The 17,263-nt window shown below is 43.8% G+C and overlaps 1 long non-coding RNA gene across 3 annotated transcripts in view; it reads left to right on the forward strand.

The window, feature by feature from the left end:
- The window catches only part of LOC307181161, a 165,188-nt gene that overhangs the window by 73,866 nt on the left and 74,059 nt on the right, over positions 1–17,263 (forward strand). The window lies entirely within an intron of this gene.

Genomic DNA, 17,263 nt, shown 5'->3' on the forward strand with positions numbered 1-17,263 from the left:
GGGAAATGAGAGTTAAATTTGCCCGTCCAGACACCTCCAGCTAGTCTCTCATTGGTTCTCGCTATTCCTGTTCATCTTCCGCAGAAATTGCAAACTGGGCCAAACAGGAGGTTAAAGGGACTGACTCTCCAAGTCGGGAGAGTGTTAGTAAAGCGTCTGGAATGTTGCACCCGAGTACCAGGGTACGAAAACTGAGACATATTTGAACACGTCTCCCGATCACATGGTTGATCATACTCTAGGTTCCACATGCATGTTTTAGCTGAAGGAAGAATACCTTAAACCTGGGTAGTTGAAACCCGTGGCATGGGTACCATGCAATATGACTTCAAAGGGTCTTCATTTGCTCACCGAACCTCTCCAATCCTATCACTGCTGCGTTTATGCCCCTGTACACATGCTTGATTCTCTTTCGGAGACATAGCAATCCATAGGTTTTAAGATACTTACTAGTCAGGTACATTCTTAGGCATTTAATATGCGGTGTTGTGTCCATTTCGTTGAGCAAGGAGTAGCTCTTGTCTATTCCATATTTGGCTTAAGGAACTTTATCTGTGCTCATTTCAATCTCTGGTTTTATGCAGCACCCCAACTCACCTTTCCCCTTAAGCAAGCATAAGTTGGTTTTCTAAATTTGAGACCATGTTCTGTTCTGTAATTCAGTTCCTGTGTAGCCAAGTTTCCATTCCGTGTATTACTGATATCTTATGATGTTTCTTTTTCTGTGTGACTTATTTCAGTTAGAATCATCATACCTGAATCCACTCATTGTGCTTCTAAGGGCCTGATGACACAGATTTCATTGCTGAGTGATATTGCTTTGTAAGTAAATACCACAACTTCTTTATCCATTTTTCACTTTCTGCGATGTTGAACTTGTACTGTAAACGAGGTTCTTGTAAACAGAGGCGTCCCAAACTTTGGGGTGGCTGTGTCTTTTTGATTTTAATTTCCCTAAGCTATAGGACCATAAGTGGCAGTGCCCTAGGCTCTGTTGCTTTGTTTTTTAGATGTTTCAGGAAACACCATACACTTCTCCCGAGTGTCTGTTGGCAATTTACATCCTGCCCATCAGCATAACAAGGCTCCCAGTTCTCCATGGCCTGTCCTGCCTTTCTGGATTTTACACTTTTTTCAGATGGCCCTTTTGACCGGGGGGAAGTGAGACTTCATTGTAGTGCAGATTTCCTTTGCAAGCTTGCTTGGTTGGCCAAAAAGGGCGTATGCGTTTTTTCCTGAATATATTCAGGAAAAAACGCATACGCCCTTTTTGGCCAAGTGCATCATTGTGGACGTTCTGCCTCTTTTCCTATGCTTTCAATGCAATTCCAGTCTATCTCCTGAAATCGGTTTCCTGCAATTCTGCCCCGCTTTCAAGTCCTCTTGGCAGCCTTACTTCAGTCTATTTTTGGACGATAGCTGTCATTTATAACTCTGCAGGTTTGTGAATTACAGTGCCCCTGAGCTCCTTTCTTCAACTCGCTTTCTTTTGAGCTGGCCGCAACACCGCAGGATGGCTTCAGGCCCTAATCTGGTTCCGGCACGGCACGCTGAGCCTTTGGTTAATTCCTCTTCCTGGTGGGAAATGAGAGTTAAATTTGCCCGTCCAGACACCTCCAGCTAGCCTCTCATTGGTTCTCGCTATTCCTGTTCATCTTCCGCAGAAATTGCAAACTGGGCCAAACAGGAGGTTAAAGGGACTGACTCTCCAAGTCGGGAGAGTGTTAGTAAAGCGTCTGGAATGTTGCACCCGAGTACCAGGGTACGAAAACTGAGACATATTTGAACACGTCTCCCGATCACATGGTTGATCATACTCTAGGTTCCACATGTATGTTTTAGCTGAAGGAAGAATACCTTAAACCTGGGTAGTTGAAACCCGTGGAATGGGTACCATGCAATATGACTTCAAAGGGTCTTCATTTGCTCACCAAACCTCTCCAATCCTATCACTGCTGCGTTTATGCCCCTGTACACATGCTTGATTCTCTTTCGGAGACATAGCAATCCATAGGTTTTAAGATACTTACTAGTCAGATACATTCTTAGGCGTTTAATATGCGGTGTTGAGTCCATTTCGTTGAGCAAGGAGTAGCTCTTGTCTATTCCATATTTGGCTTAAGGAACTTTATCTGTGCTCATTTCAATCTCTGGTTTTATGCAGCACCCCAACTCACCTTTACCCTTAAGCAAGCATAAGTTGGTTTTCTAAATTTGTGACCCTGTTCTGTTCTGTAATTCAGTTCCTGTGTAGCCAAGTTTACATTCCGTGTATTACTGATATCTTATGAGGTTTCTTTTTCTGTGTGACTTATTTCAGTTAGAATCATCATACCTGAATCCACTCATTGTGCTGCTAAGGGCCTGATGACACAGATTTCATTGCTGAGTGATATTGCTTTGTAAGTAAATACCACAACTTCTTTATCCATTTTTCACTTTCTGCGATGTTGAACTTGTACTGTAAACGAGGTTCTTGTAAACAGAGGCGTCCCAAACTTTGGGGTGGCTGTGTCTTTTTGATTTTAATTTCCCTAAGCTATAGGACCATAAGTGGCAGTGCCCTAGGCTCTGTTGCTTTGTTTTTTAGATGTTTCAGGAAACACCATACACTTCTCCCGAGTGGTTGTTGGCAATTTACATCCCGCCCATCAGCATAACAAGGCTCCCAGTTCTCCATGGCCTGTCCTGCCTTTCTGGATTTTACACTTTTTTCAGATGGCCCTTTTGACCGGGGGGAAGTGAGACTTCATTGTAGTGCAGATTTCCTTTGCAAGCTTGCTTGGTTGGCCAAAAAGGGCGTATGCGTTTTTTCCTGAATATATTCAGGAAAAAACGCATACGCCCTTTTTGGCCAAGTGCATCATTGTGGACGTTCTGCCTCTTTTCCTATGCTTTCAATGCAATTCCAGTCTACCTCCTGAAATCGGTTTCCTGCAATTCTGCCCCGCTTTCAAGTCCTCTTGGCAGCCTTACTTCAGTCTATTTTTGGACGATAGCTGTCATTTATAACTCTGCAGGTTTGTGAATTACAGTGCCCCTGAGCTCCTTTCTTCAACTCGCTTTCTTTTGAGCTGGCCGCAACACCGCAGGATGGCTTCAGGCCCTAATCTGGTTCCGGCACGGTACACTGAGCCTTTGGTTATTTCCTCTTCCTGGTGGGAAATGAGAGTTAAATTTGCCCGTCCAGACACCTCCAGCTAGTCTCTCATTGGTTCTCGCTATTCCTGTTCATCTTCCGCAGAAATTGCAAACTGGGCCAAACAGGAGGTTAAAGGGACTGACTCTCCAAGTCGGGAGAGTGTTAGTAAAGCGTCTGGAATGTTGCACCCAAGTACCAGGGTACGAAAACTGAGACATATTTGAACACGTGTCCCGATCACATGGTTGATCATACTCTAGGTTCCACATGCATGTTTTAGCTGAAGGAAGAATACCTTAAACCTGGGTAGTTGAAACCCGTGGCATGGGTACCATGCAATATGACTTCAAAGGGTCTTCATTTGCTCACCGAACCTCTCCAATCCTATCACTGCTGCGTTTATGCCCCTGTACACATGCTTGATTCTCTTTCGGAGACATAGCAATCCATAGGTTTTAAGATACTTACTAGTCAGGTACATTCTTAGGCATTTAATATGCGGTGTTGTGTCCACTTCGTTGAGCAAGGAGTACCTCTTGTCTATTCCATATTTGGCTTAAGGAACTTTATCTGTGCTCATTTCAATCTCTGGTTTTATGCAGCACCCCAACTCACCTTTACCCTTAAGCAAGCATAAGTTGGTTTTCTAAATTTGAGACCATGTTCTGTTCTGTAATTCAGTTCCTGTGTAGCCAAGTTTCCATTCCGTGTATTACTGATATCTTATGATGTTTCTTTTTCTGTGTGACTTATTTCAGTTAGAATCATCATACCTGAATCCACTCATTGTGCTTCTAAGGGCCTGATGACACAGATTTCATTGCTGAGTGATATTGCTTTGTAAGTAAATACCACAACTTCTTTATCCATTTTTCACTTTCTGCGATGTTGAACTTGTACTGTAAACGAGGTTCTTGTAAACAGAGGCGTCCCAAACTTTGGGGTGGCTGTGTCTTTTTGATTTTAATTTCCCTAAGCTATAGGACCATAAGTGGCAGTGCCCTAGGCTCTGTTGCTTTGTTTTTTAGATGTTTCAGGAAACACCATACACTTCTCCCGAGTGTCTGTTGGCAATTTACATCCTGCCCATCAGCATAACAAGGCTCCCAGTTCTCCATGGCCTGTCCTGCCTTTCTGGATTTTACACTTTTTTCAGATGGCCCTTTTGACCGGGGGGAAGTGAGACTTCATTGTAGTGCAGATTTCCTTTGCAAGCTTGCTTGGTTGGCCAAAAAGGGCGTATGCGTTTTTTCCTGAATATATTCAGGAAAAAACGCATACGCCCTTTTTGGCCAAGTGCATCATTGTGGACGTTCTGCCTCTTTTCCTAAGCTTTCAATGCAATTCCAGTCTATCTCCTGAAATCGGTTTCCTGCAATTCTGCCCCGCTTTCAAGTCCTCTTGGCAGCCTTACTTCAGTCTATTTTTGGACGATAGCTGTCATTTATAACTCTGCAGGTTTGTGAATTACAGTGCCCCTGAGCTCCTTTCTTCAACTCGCTTTCTTTTGAGCTGGCCGCAACACCGCAGGATGGCTTCAGGCCCTAATCTGGTTCCGGCACGGCACGCTGAGCCTTTGGTTAATTCCTCTTCCTGGTGGGAAATGAGAGTTAAATTTGCCCGTCCAGACACCTCCAGCTAGTCTCTCATTGGTTCTCACTATTCCTGTTCATCTTCCGCAGAAATTGCAAACTGGGCCAAACAGGAGGTTAAAGGGACTGACTCTCCAAGTCGGGAGAGTGTTAGTAAAGCGTCTGGAATGTTGCACCCGAGTACCAGGGTACGAAAACTGAGACATATTTGAACACGTCTCCCGATCACATGGTTGATCATACTCTAGGTTCCACATGCATGTTTTAGCTGAAGGAAGAATACCTTAAACCTGGGTAGTTGAAACCCGTGGAATGGGTACCATGCAATATGACTTCAAAGGGTCTTCATTTGCTCACCGAACCTCTCCAATCCTATCACTGCTGCGTTTATGCCCCTGTACACATGCTTGATTCTCTTTCGGAGACATAGCAATCCATAGGTTTTAAGATACTTACTAGTCAGATACATTCTTAGGCGTTTAATATGCGGTGTTGAGTCCATTTCGTTGAGCAAGGAGTAGCTCTTGTCTATTCCATATTTGGCTTAAGGAACTTTATCTGTGCTCATTTCAATCTCTGGTTTTATGCAGCACCCCAACTCACCTTTACCCTTAAGCAAGCATAAGTTGTTTTTCTAAATTTGTGACCCTGTTCTGTTCTGTAATTCAGTTCCTGTGTAGCCAAGTTTACATTCCGTGTATTACTGATATCTTATGAGGTTTCTTTTTCTGTGTGACTTATTTCAGTTAGAATCATCATACCTGAATCCACTCATTGTGCTTCTAAGGGCCTGATGACACAGATTTCATTGCTGAGTGATATTGCTTTGTAAGTAAATACCACAACTTCTTTATCCATTTTTCACTTTCTGCGATGTTGAACTTGTACTGTAAACGAGGTTCTTGTAAACAGAGGCGTCCCAAACTTTGGGGTGGCTGTGTCTTTTTGATTTTAATTTCCCTAAGCTATAGGACCATAAGTGGCAGTGCCCTAGGCTCTGTTGCTTTGTTTTTTAGATGTTTCAGGAAACACCATACACTTCTCCCGAGTGTCTGTTGGCAATTTACATCCTGCCCATCAGCATAACAAGGCTCCCAGTTCTCCATGGCCTGTCCTGCCTTTCTGGATTTTACACTTTTTTCAGATGGCCCTTTTGACCGGGGGGAAGTGAGACTTCATTGTAGTGCAGATTTCCTTTGCAAGCTTGCTTGGTTGGCCAAAAAGGGCGTATGCGTTTTTTCCTGAATATATTCAGGAAAAAACGCATACGCCCTTTTTGGCCAAGTGCATCATTGTGGACGTTCTGCCTCTTTTCCTATGCTTTCAATGCAATTCCAGTCTACCTCCTGAAATCGGTTTCCTGCAATTCTGCCCCGCTGTCAAGTCCTCTTGGCAGCCTTACTTCAGTCTATTTTTGGACGATAGCTGTCATTTATAACTCTGCAGGTTTGTGAATTACAGTGCCCCTGAGCTCCTTTCTTCAACTCGCTTTCTTGTGACATGGCCGCAACACCGCAGGATGTCTTCAGTCCCTAATCTGGTTCTGGCACGGCATGCTGAGCCTTTGGTTAATTCCTCTTCCTGGTGGGAAATGAGAGTTAAATTTGCCTGTTCAGACACCTCCAGCTAGCCTGTCATTGGTTCTCGCTATTCCTGTTCATCTTCCGCAGAAATTGCAAACTGGGCCAAACAGGAGGTTAAAGGCACTGACTCTCCAAGTGGGGAGAGTGTTAGTAAAGCGTCTGGAAGGTTGCACCCGAGTACCAGGGGAGGAAAACTGAGACATATTTGAACACGTCTCCCGTTCACATGGTTAATCATACTCTGGGTTCCACATGCATGTTTTAGCTGAAGTAAGAATACCTTAAACCTGGAGAGTTGAGACCCGTGGAATGGGTACCATGCAATATGACTTCAAAGGGTCTTCATTTGCTCACCGAACCTCTCCAATCCTATCACTGCTGCGTTTATGCCCCTGTACACACGCTTGATTCTTTTTTGGAGACATAGCAATCGATAGGTTTTAAGATACTTACTAGTCAGGTACATTCTCAGGCGTTTAATATGGGGTGTTGAGTCCATTTCGTTGAGCAAGGAGTAGCTCTTGTCTATTCCATATTTGGCTTAAGGAACTTTATCTGTGCTCATTTCAATCTCTGGTTTTATGCAGCACCCCAACTCACCTTTCCCCTTAAGCAAGCATAAGTTGGTTTTCTAAATTTGAGACCCTGTTCTGTTCTGTAATTCAGTTCCTGTGTAGCCAAGTTTCCATTCCGTGTATTACTGATATCTTATGATGTTTCTTTTTCTGTGTGACTTATTTCAGTTAGAATCATCATACCTGAATCCACTCATTGTGCTGCTAAGGGCCTGATAACACAGATTTCATTGCTGAGTGATATTGCTTTGTAAGTAAATACCACAACTTCTTTATCCATTTTTCACTTTCTGCGATGTTGAACTTGTACTGTAAACGAGGTTCTTGTAAACAGAGGGGTCCCAAACTTTGGGGTGGCTGTGTCTTTTTGATTTTAATTTCCCTAAGCTATAGGACCATAAGTGGCAGTGCCCTAGGCTCTGTTGCTTTGTTTTTTAGATGTTTCAGGAAACACCATACACTTCTCCGGAGTGGCTGTTGGCAATTTACATCCCGCCCATCAGCATAACAAGGCTCCCAGTTCTCCATGGCCTGTCCTGCCTTTCTGGATTTTACACTTTTTTCAGATGGCCCTTTTGACCGGGGGGAAGTGAGACTTCATTGTAGTGCAGATTTCCTTTGCAAGATTGCTTGGTTGGCCAAAAAGGGCGTATGCGTTTTTTCCTGAATATATTCAGGAAAAAACGCATACGCCCTTTTTGGCCAAGTGCATCATTGTGGACGTTCTGCCTCTTTTCCTATGCTTTCAATGCAATTCCAGTCTATCTCCTGAAATCGGTTTCCTGCAATTCTGCCCCGCTTTCAAGTCCTCTTGGCAGCCTTACTTCAGTCTATTTTTGGACGATAGCTGTCATTTATAACTCTGCAGGTTTGTGAATTACAGTGCCCCTGAGCTCCTTTCTTCAACTCGCTTTCTTTTGAGCTGGCCGCAACACCGCAGGATGGCTTCAGGCCCTAATCTGGTTCCGGCATGGCACGCTGAGCCTTTGGTTAATTCCTCTTCCTGGTGGGAAATGAGAGTTAAATTTGCCCGTCCAGACACCTCCAGCTAGTCTCTCATTGGTTCTCGCTATTCCTGTTCATCTTCCGCAGAAATAGCAAACTGGGCCAAACAGGAGGTTAAAGGGACTGACTCTCCAAGTCGGGAGAGTGTTAGTAAAGCATCTGGAATGTTGCACCCGAGTACCAGGGTACGAAAACTGAGACATATTTGAACACGTCTCCCGATCACATGGTTGATCATACTCTAGGTTCCACATGCATGTTTTAGCTGAAGGAAGAATACCTTAAACCTGGGTAGTTGAAACCCGTGGAATGGGTACCATGCAATATGACTTCAAAGGGTCTTCATTTGCTCACCGAACCTCTCCAATCCTATCACTGCTGAGTTTATGCCCCTGTACACATGCTTGATTCTCTTTCGGAGACATAGCAATCCATAGGTTTTAAGATACTTACTAGTCAGATACATTCTTAGGCGTTTAATATGCGGTGTTGAGTCCATTTCGTTGAGCAAGGAGTAGCTCTTGTCTATTCCATATTTGGCTTAAGGAACTTTATCTGTGCTCATTTCAATCTCTGGTTTTATGCAGCACCCCAACTCACCTTTACCCTTAAGCAAGCATAAGTTGTTTTTCTAAATTTGTGACCCTGTTCTGTTCTGTAATTCAGTTCCTGTGTAGCCAAGTTTACATTCCGTGTATTACTGATATCTTATGATGTTTCTTTTTCTGTGTGACTTATTTCAGTTAGAATCATCATACCTGAATCCACTCATTGTGCTGCTAAGGGCCTGATGACACAGATTTCATTGCTGAGTGATATTGCTTTGTAAGTAAATACCACAACTTCTTTATCCATTTTTCACTTTCTGCGATGTTGAACTTGTACTGTAAACGAGGTTCTTGTAAACAGAGGCGTCCCAAACTTTGGGGTGGCTGTGTCTTTTTGATTTTAATTTCCCTAAGCTATAGGACCATAAGTGGCAGTGCCCTAGGCTCTGTTGCTTTGTTTTTTAGATGTTTCAGGAAACACCATACACTTCTCCCGAGTGTCTGTTGGCAATTTACATCCTGCCCATCAGCATAACAAGGCTCCCAGTTCTCCATGGCCTGTCCTGCCTTTCTGGATTTTACACTTTTTTCAGATGGCCCTTTTGACCGGGGGGAAGTGAGACTTCATTGTAGTGCAGATTTCCTTTGCAAGTTTGCCTGGTTGGCCAAAAAGGGCGTATGCGTTTTTTCCTGAATATATTCAGGAAAAAACGCATACGCCCTTTTTGGCCAAGTGCATCATTGTGGACGTTCTGCCTCTTTTCCTATGCTTTCAATGCAATTCCAGTCTACCTCCTGAAATCGGTTTCCTGCAATTCTGCCCCGCTTTCAAGTCCTCTTGGCAGCCTTACTTCAGTCTATTTTTGGACGATAGCTGTCATTTATAACTCTGCAGGTTTGTGAATTACAGTGCCCCTGAGCTCCTTTCTTCAACTCGCTTTCTTTTGAGCTGGCCGAAACACCGCAGGATGGCTTCAGGCCCTAATCTGGTTCCGGCACGGCACGCTGAGCCTTTGGTTATTTCCTCTTCCTGGTGGGAAATGAGAGTTAAATTTGCCCGTCCAGACACCTCCAGCTAGTCTCTCATTGGTTCTCGCTATTCCTGTTCATCTTCCGCAGAAATTGCAAACTGGGCCAAACAGGAGGTTAAAGGGACTGACTCTCCAAGTCGGGAGAGTGTTAGTAAAGCGTCTGGAATGTTGCACCCGAGTACCAGGGTACGAAAACTGAGACATATTTGAACACGTCTCCCGATCACATGGTTGATCATACTCTAGGTTCCACATGCATGTTTTAGCTGAAGGAAGAATACCTTAAACCTGGGTAGTTGAAACCCGTGGCATGGGTACCATGCAATATGACTTCAAAGGGTCTTCATTTGCTCACCGAACCTCTCCAATCCTATCACTGCTGCGTTTATGCCCCTGTACACATGCTTGATTCTCTTTCGGAGACATAGCAATCCATAGGTTTTAAGATACTTACTAGTCAGGTACATTCTTAGGCATTTAATATGCGGTGTTGTGTCCATTTCGTTGAGCAAGGAGTAGCTCTTGTCTATTCCATATTTGGCTTAAGGAACTTTATCTGTGCTCATTTCAATCTCTGGTTTTATGCAGCACCCCAACTCACCTTTCCCCTTAAGCAAGCATAAGTTGGTTTTCTAAATTTGAGACCATGTTCTGTTCTGTAATTCAGTTCCTGTGTAGCCAAGTTTCCATTCCGTGTATTACTGATATCTTATGATGTTTCTTTTTCTGTGTGACTTATTTCAGTTAGAATCATCATACCTGAATCCACTCATTGTGCTTCTAAGGGCCTGATGACACAGATTTCATTGCTGAGTGATATTGCTTTGTAAGTAAATACCACAACTTCTTTATCCATTTTTCACTTTCTGCGATGTTGAACTTGTACTGTAAACGAGGTTCTTGTAAACAGAGGCGTCCCAAACTTTGGGGTGGCTGTGTCTTTTTGATTTTAATTTCCCTAAGCTATAGGACCATAAGTGGCAGTGCCCTAGGCTCTGTTGCTTTGTTTTTTAGATGTTTCAGGAAACACCATACACTTCTCCCGAGTGTCTGTTGGCAATTTACATCCTGCCCATCAGCATAACAAGGCTCCCAGTTCTCCATGGCCTGTCCTGCCTTTCTGGATTTTACACTTTTTTCAGATGGCCCTTTTGACCGGGGGGAAGTGAGACTTCATTGTAGTGCAGATTTCCTTTGCAAGCTTGCTTGGTTGGCCAAAAAGGGCGTATGCGTTTTTTCCTGAATATATTCAGGAAAAAACGCATACGCCCTTTTTGGCCAAGTGCATCATTGTGGACGTTCTGCCTCTTTTCCTATGCTTTCAATGCAATTCCAGTCTATCTCCTGAAATCGGTTTCCTGCAATTCTGCCCCGCTTTCAAGTCCTCTTGGCAGCCTTACTTCAGTCTATTTTTGGACGATAGCTGTCATTTATAACTCTGCAGGTTTGTGAATTACAGTGCCCCTGAGCTCCTTTCTTCAACTCGCTTTCTTTTGAGCTGGCCGCAACACCGCAGGATGGCTTCAGGCCCTAATCTGGTTCCGGCACGGCACGCTGAGCCTTTGGTTAATTCCTCTTCCTGGTGGGAAATGAGAGTTAAATTTGCCCGTCCAGACACCTCCAGCTAGCCTCTCATTGGTTCTCGCTATTCCTGTTCATCTTCCGCAGAAATTGCAAACTGGGCCAAACAGGAGGTTAAAGGGACTGACTCTCCGAGTCGGGAGAGTGTTAGTAAAGCGTCTGGAATGTTGCACCCGAGTACCAGGGTACGAAAACTGAGACATATTTGAACACGTCTCCCGATCACATGGTTGATCATACTCTAGGTTCCACATGTATGTTTTAGCTGAAGGAAGAATACCTTAAACCTGGGTAGTTGAAACCCGTGGAATGGGTACCATGCAATATGACTTCAAAGGGTCTTCATTTGCTCACCAAACCTCTCCAATCCTATCACTGCTGCGTTTATGCCCCTGTACACATGCTTGATTCTCTTTCGGAGACATAGCAATCCATAGGTTTTAAGATACTTACTAGTCAGATACATTCTTAGGCGTTTAATATGCGGTGTTGAGTCCATTTCGTTGAGCAAGGAGTAGCTCTTGTCTATTCCATATTTGGCTTAAGGAACTTTATCTGTGCTCATTTCAATCTCTGGTTTTATGCAGCACCCCAACTCACCTTTACCCTTAAGCAAGCATAAGTTGGTTTTCTAAATTTGTGACCCTGTTCTGTTCTGTAATTCAGTTCCTGTGTAGCCAAGTTTACATTCCGTGTATTACTGATATCTTATGAGGTTTCTTTTTCTGTGTGACTTATTTCAGTTAGAATCATCATACCTGAATCCACTCATTGTGCTGCTAAGGGCCTGATGACACAGATTTCATTGCTGAGTGATATTGCTTTGTAAGTAAATACCACAACTTCTTTATCCATTTTTCACTTTCTGCGATGTTGAACTTGTACTGTAAACGAGGTTCTTGTAAACAGAGGCGTCCCAAACTTTGGGGTGGCTGTGTCTTTTTGATTTTAATTTCCCTAAGCTATAGGACCATAAGTGGCAGTGCCCTAGGCTCTGTTGCTTTGTTTTTTAGATGTTTCAGGAAACACCATACACTTCTCCCGAGTGGTTGTTGGCAATTTACATCCCGCCCATCAGCATAACAAGGCTCCCAGTTCTCCATGGCCTGTCCTGCCTTTCTGGATTTTACACTTTTTTCAGATGGCCCTTTTGACCGGGGGGAAGTGAGACTTCATTGTAGTGCAGATTTCCTTTGCAAGCTTGCTTGGTTGGCCAAAAAGGGCGTATGCGTTTTTTCCTGAATATATTCAGGAAAAAACGCATACGCCCTTTTTGGCCAAGTGCATCATTGTGGACGTTCTGCCTCTTTTCCTATGCTTTCAATGCAATTCCAGTCTACCTCCTGAAATCGGTTTCCTGCAATTCTGCCCCGCTTTCAAGTCCTCTTGGCAGCCTTACTTCAGTCTATTTTTGGACGATAGCTGTCATTTATAACTCTGCAGGTTTGTGAATTACAGTGCCCCTGAGCTCCTTTCTTCAACTCGCTTTCTTTTGAGCTGGCCGCAACACCGCAGGATGGCTTCAGGCCCTAATCTGGTTCCGGCACGGTACACTGAGCCTTTGGTTATTTCCTCTTCCTGGTGGGAAATGAGAGTTAAATTTGCCCGTCCAGACACCTCCAGCTAGTCTCTCATTGGTTCTCGCTATTCCTGTTCATCTTCCGCAGAAATTGCAAACTGGGCCAAACAGGAGGTTAAAGGGACTGACTCTCCAAGTCGGGAGAGTGTTAGTAAAGCGTCTGGAATGTTGCACCCAAGTACCAGGGTACGAAAACTGAGACATATTTGAACACGTGTCCCGATCACATGGTTGATCATACTCTAGGTTCCACATGCATGTTTTAGCTGAAGGAAGAATACCTTAAACCTGGGTAGTTGAAACCCGTGGCATGGGTACCATGCAATATGACTTCAAAGGGTCTTCATTTGCTCACCGAACCTCTCCAATCCTATCACTGCTGCGTTTATGCCCCTGTACACATGCTTGATTCTCTTTCGGAGACATAGCAATCCATAGGTTTTAAGATACTTACTAGTCAGGTACATTCTTAGGCGTTTAATATGCGGTGTTGTGTCCATTTCGTTGAGCAAGGAGTAGCTCTTGTCTATTCCATATTTGGCTTAAGGAACTTTATCTGTGCTCATTTCAATCTCTGGTTTTATGCAGCACCCCAACTCACCTTTACCCTTAAGCAAGCATAAGTTGGTTTTCTAAATTTGAGACCATGTTCTGTTCTGTAATTCAGTTCCTGTGTAGCCAAGTTTCCATTCCGTGTATTACTGATATCTTATGATGTTTCTTTTTCTGTGTGACTTATTTCAGTTAGAATCATCATACCTGAATCCACTCATTGTGCTTCTAAGGGCCTGATGACACAGATTTCATTGCTGAGTGATATTGCTTTGTAAGTAAATACCACAACTTCTTTATCCATTTTTCACTTTCTGCGATGTTGAACTTGTACTGTAAACGAGGTTCTTGTAAACAGAGGCGTCCCAAACTTTGGGGTGGCTTTGTCTTTTTGATTTTAATTTCCCTAAGCTATAGGACCATAAGTGGCAGTGCCCTAGGCTCTGTTGCTTTGTTTTTTAGATGTTTCAGGAAACACCATACACTTCTCCCGAGTGTCTGTTGGCAATTTACATCCTGCCCATCAGCATAACAAGGCTCCCAGTTCTCCATGGCCTGTCCTGCCTTTCTGGATTTTACACTTTTTTCAGATGGCCCTTTTGACCGGGGGGAAGTGAGACTTCATTGTAGTGCAGATTTCCTTTGCAAGCTTGCTTGGTTGGCCAAAAAGGGCGTATGCGTTTTTTCCTGAATATATTCAGGAAAAAACGCATACGCCCTTTTTGGCCAAGTGCATCATTGTGGACGTTCTGCCTCTTTTCCTATGCTTTCAATGCAATTCCAGTCTATCTCCTGAAATCGGTTTCCTGCAATTCTGCCCCGCTTTCAAGTCCTCTTGGCAGCCTTACTTCAGTCTATTTTTGGACGATAGCTGTCATTTATAACTCTGCAGGTTTGTGAATTACAGTGCCCCTGAGCTCCTTTCTTCAACTCGCTTTCTTTTGAGCTGGCCGCAACACCGCAGGATGGCTTCAGGCCCTAATCTGGTTCCGGCACGGCACGCTGAGCCTTTGGTTAATTCCTCTTCCTGGTGGGAAATGAGAGTTAAATTTGCCCGTCCAGACACCTCCAGCTAGCCTCTCATTGGTTCTCGCTATTCCTGTTCATCTTCCGCAGAAATTGCAAACTGGGCCAAACAGGAGGTTAAAGGGACTGACTCTCCAAGTCGGGAGAGTGTTAGTAAAGCGTCTGGAATGTTGCACCCGAGTACCAGGGTACGAAAACTGAGACATATTTGAACACGTCTCCCGATCACATGGTTGATCATACTCTAGGTTCCACATGTATGTTTTAGCTGAAGGAAGAATACCTTAAACCTGGGTAGTTGAAACCCGTGGAATGGGTACCATGCAATATGACTTCAAAGGGTCTTCATTTGCTCACCAAACCTCTCCAATCCTATCACTGCTGCGTTTATGCCCCTGTACACATGCTTGATTCTCTTTCGGAGACATAGCAATCCATAGGTTTTAAGATACTTACTAGTCAGATACATTCTTAGGCGTTTAATATGCGGTGTTGAGTCCATTTCGTTGAGCAAGGAGTAGCTCTTGTCTATTCCATATTTGGCTTAAGGAACTTTATCTGTGCTCATTTCAATCTCTGGTTTTATGCAGCACCCCAACTCACCTTTCCCCTTAAGCAAGCATAAGTTGGTTTTCTAAATTTGAGACCCTGTTCTGTTCTGTAATTCAGTTCCTGTGTAGCCAAGTTTACATTCCGTGTATTACTGATATCTTATGATGTTTCTTTTTCTGTGTGACTTATTTCAGTTAGAATCATCATACCTGAATCCACTCATTGTGCTGCTAAGGGCCTGATGACATAGATTTCATTGCTGAGTGATATTGCTTTGTAAGTAAATACCACAACTTCTTTATCCATTTTTCACTTTCTGCGATGTTGAACTTGTACTGTAAACGAGGTTCTTGTAAACAGAGGCGTCCCAAACTTTGGGGTGGCTGTGTCTTTTTGATTTTAATTTCCCTAAGCTATAGGACCATAAGTGGCAGTGCCCTAGGCTCTGTTGCTTTGTTTTTTAGATGATTCAGGAAACACCATACACTTCTCCTGAGTGTCTGTTGGCAATTTACATCCCGCCCATCAGCATAACAAGGCTCCCAGTTCTCCATGGCCTGTCCTGCCTTTCTGGATTTTACACTTTTTTCAGATGGCCCTTTTGACCGGGGGGAAGTGAGACTTCATTGTAGTGCAGATTTCCTTTGCAAGCTTGCTTGGTTGGCCAAAAAGGGCGTATGCGTTTTTTCCTGAATATATTCAGGAAAAAACGCATACGCCCTTTTTGGCCAAGTGCATCATTGTGGACGTTCTGCCTCTTTTCCTATGCTTTCAATGCAATTCCAGTCTACCTCCTGAAATCGGTTTCCTGCAATTCTGCCCCGCTTTCAAGTCCTCTTGGCAGCCTTACTTCAGTCTATTTTTGGACGATAGCTGTCATTTATAACTCTGCAGGTTTGTGAATTACAGTGCCCCTGAGCTCCTTTCTTCAACTCGCTTTCTTGTGAGCTGGCCGCAACACCGCAGGATGGCTTCAGGCCCTAATCTGGTTCCGGCACGGCACGCTGAGCCTTTGGTTAATTCCTCTTCCTGGTGGGATGTGAGTGTTAAATTTGCCCATCCAGACACCTCCAGCTAGTCTCTCATTGGTTCTCGCTATTCCTGTTCATCTTCCGCAGAAATTGCAAACTGGGCCAAACAGGAGGTTAAAGGCGCTGACTCTCCAAGTGGGGAGAGTGTTAGAAAAGTGTCTGGAATGTTGCACCCGAATACCAGGGTACAAAAACTGAGACATATATGAACACGTCTCCCTATCATATGGTTGATCATACTCTAGGTTCCACATGCATGTTTTAGCTGAAGGAAGAATACCTTAAACCTGGGTAGTTGAAACCCGTGGAATGGGTAGCATGCAATATGACTTCAAAGGGTCTTCATTTGCTCACCGAACCTCTCCAATCCTATCACTGCTGCGTTTATGCCCCTGTACACATGCTTGATTCTCTTTCGGAGACATAGCAATCCATAGGTTTTAAGATACTTACTAGTCAGGTACATTCTTAGGCGTTTAATATGCGGTGTTGAGTCCATTTCGTTGAGCAAGGAGTAGCTCTTGTCTTCTCCATATTTGGCTTAAGGAACTTTATCTGTGCTCATTTCAATCTCTGGTTTTATGCAGCACCCCAACTCACCTTTCCCCTTAAGCAAGCATAAGTTGGTTTTCTAAATTTGAGACCCTGTTCTGTTCTGTAATTCAGTTCCTGTGTAGCCAAGTTTCCATTCCGTGTATTACTGATATCTTATGATGTTTCTTTTTCTGTGTGACTTATTTCAGTTAGAATCATCATACCTGAATCCACTCATTGTGCTGCTAAGGGCCTGATGACACAGATTTCATTGCTGAGTGATATTGCTTTGTAAGTAAATACCACAACTTCTTTATCCATTTTTCACTTTCTGCGATGTTGAACTTGTACTGTAAACGAGGTTCTTGTAAACAGAGCCGTTCCAAACTTTGGGGTGGCTGTGTCTTTTGGATTTTAATTTCCCTAAGCTATAGGACCATAAGTGGAAGTGCCCTAGGCTCTGTTGCTTTGTTTTTTAGATGTTTCAGGAAACACCATACACTTCTCCCGAGTGGTTGTTGGCAATTTACATCCCGCCCATCAGCATAACAAGGCTCCCAGTTCTCCATGGCCTGTCCTGCCTTTCTGGATTTTACACTTTTTTCAGATGGCCCTTTTGACCGGGGGGAAGTGAGACTTCATTGTAGTGCAGATTTCCTTTGCAAGCTTGCTTGGTTGGCCAAAAAGGGCATATGCGTTTTTTCCTGAATATATTCAGGAAAAAACGCATACGCCCTTTTTGGCCAAGTGCATCATTGTGGACGTTCTGCCTCTTTTCCTATGCTTTCAATGCAATTCCAGTCTACCTCCTGAAATCGGTTTCCTGCAATTCTGCCCCGCTTTCAAGTCCTCTTGGCAGCCTTACTTCAGTCTATTTTTGGACGATAGCTGTCATTTATAACTCTGCAGGTTTGTGAATTACAGTGCCCCTG

The sequence above is a fragment of the Stenella coeruleoalba genome (genome assembly GCF_951394435.1).
Source record: "Stenella coeruleoalba genome assembly, contig: scaffold_268, whole genome shotgun sequence".
Classification (NCBI taxonomy): Eukaryota; Metazoa; Chordata; class Mammalia; order Artiodactyla; family Delphinidae; genus Stenella; species Stenella coeruleoalba.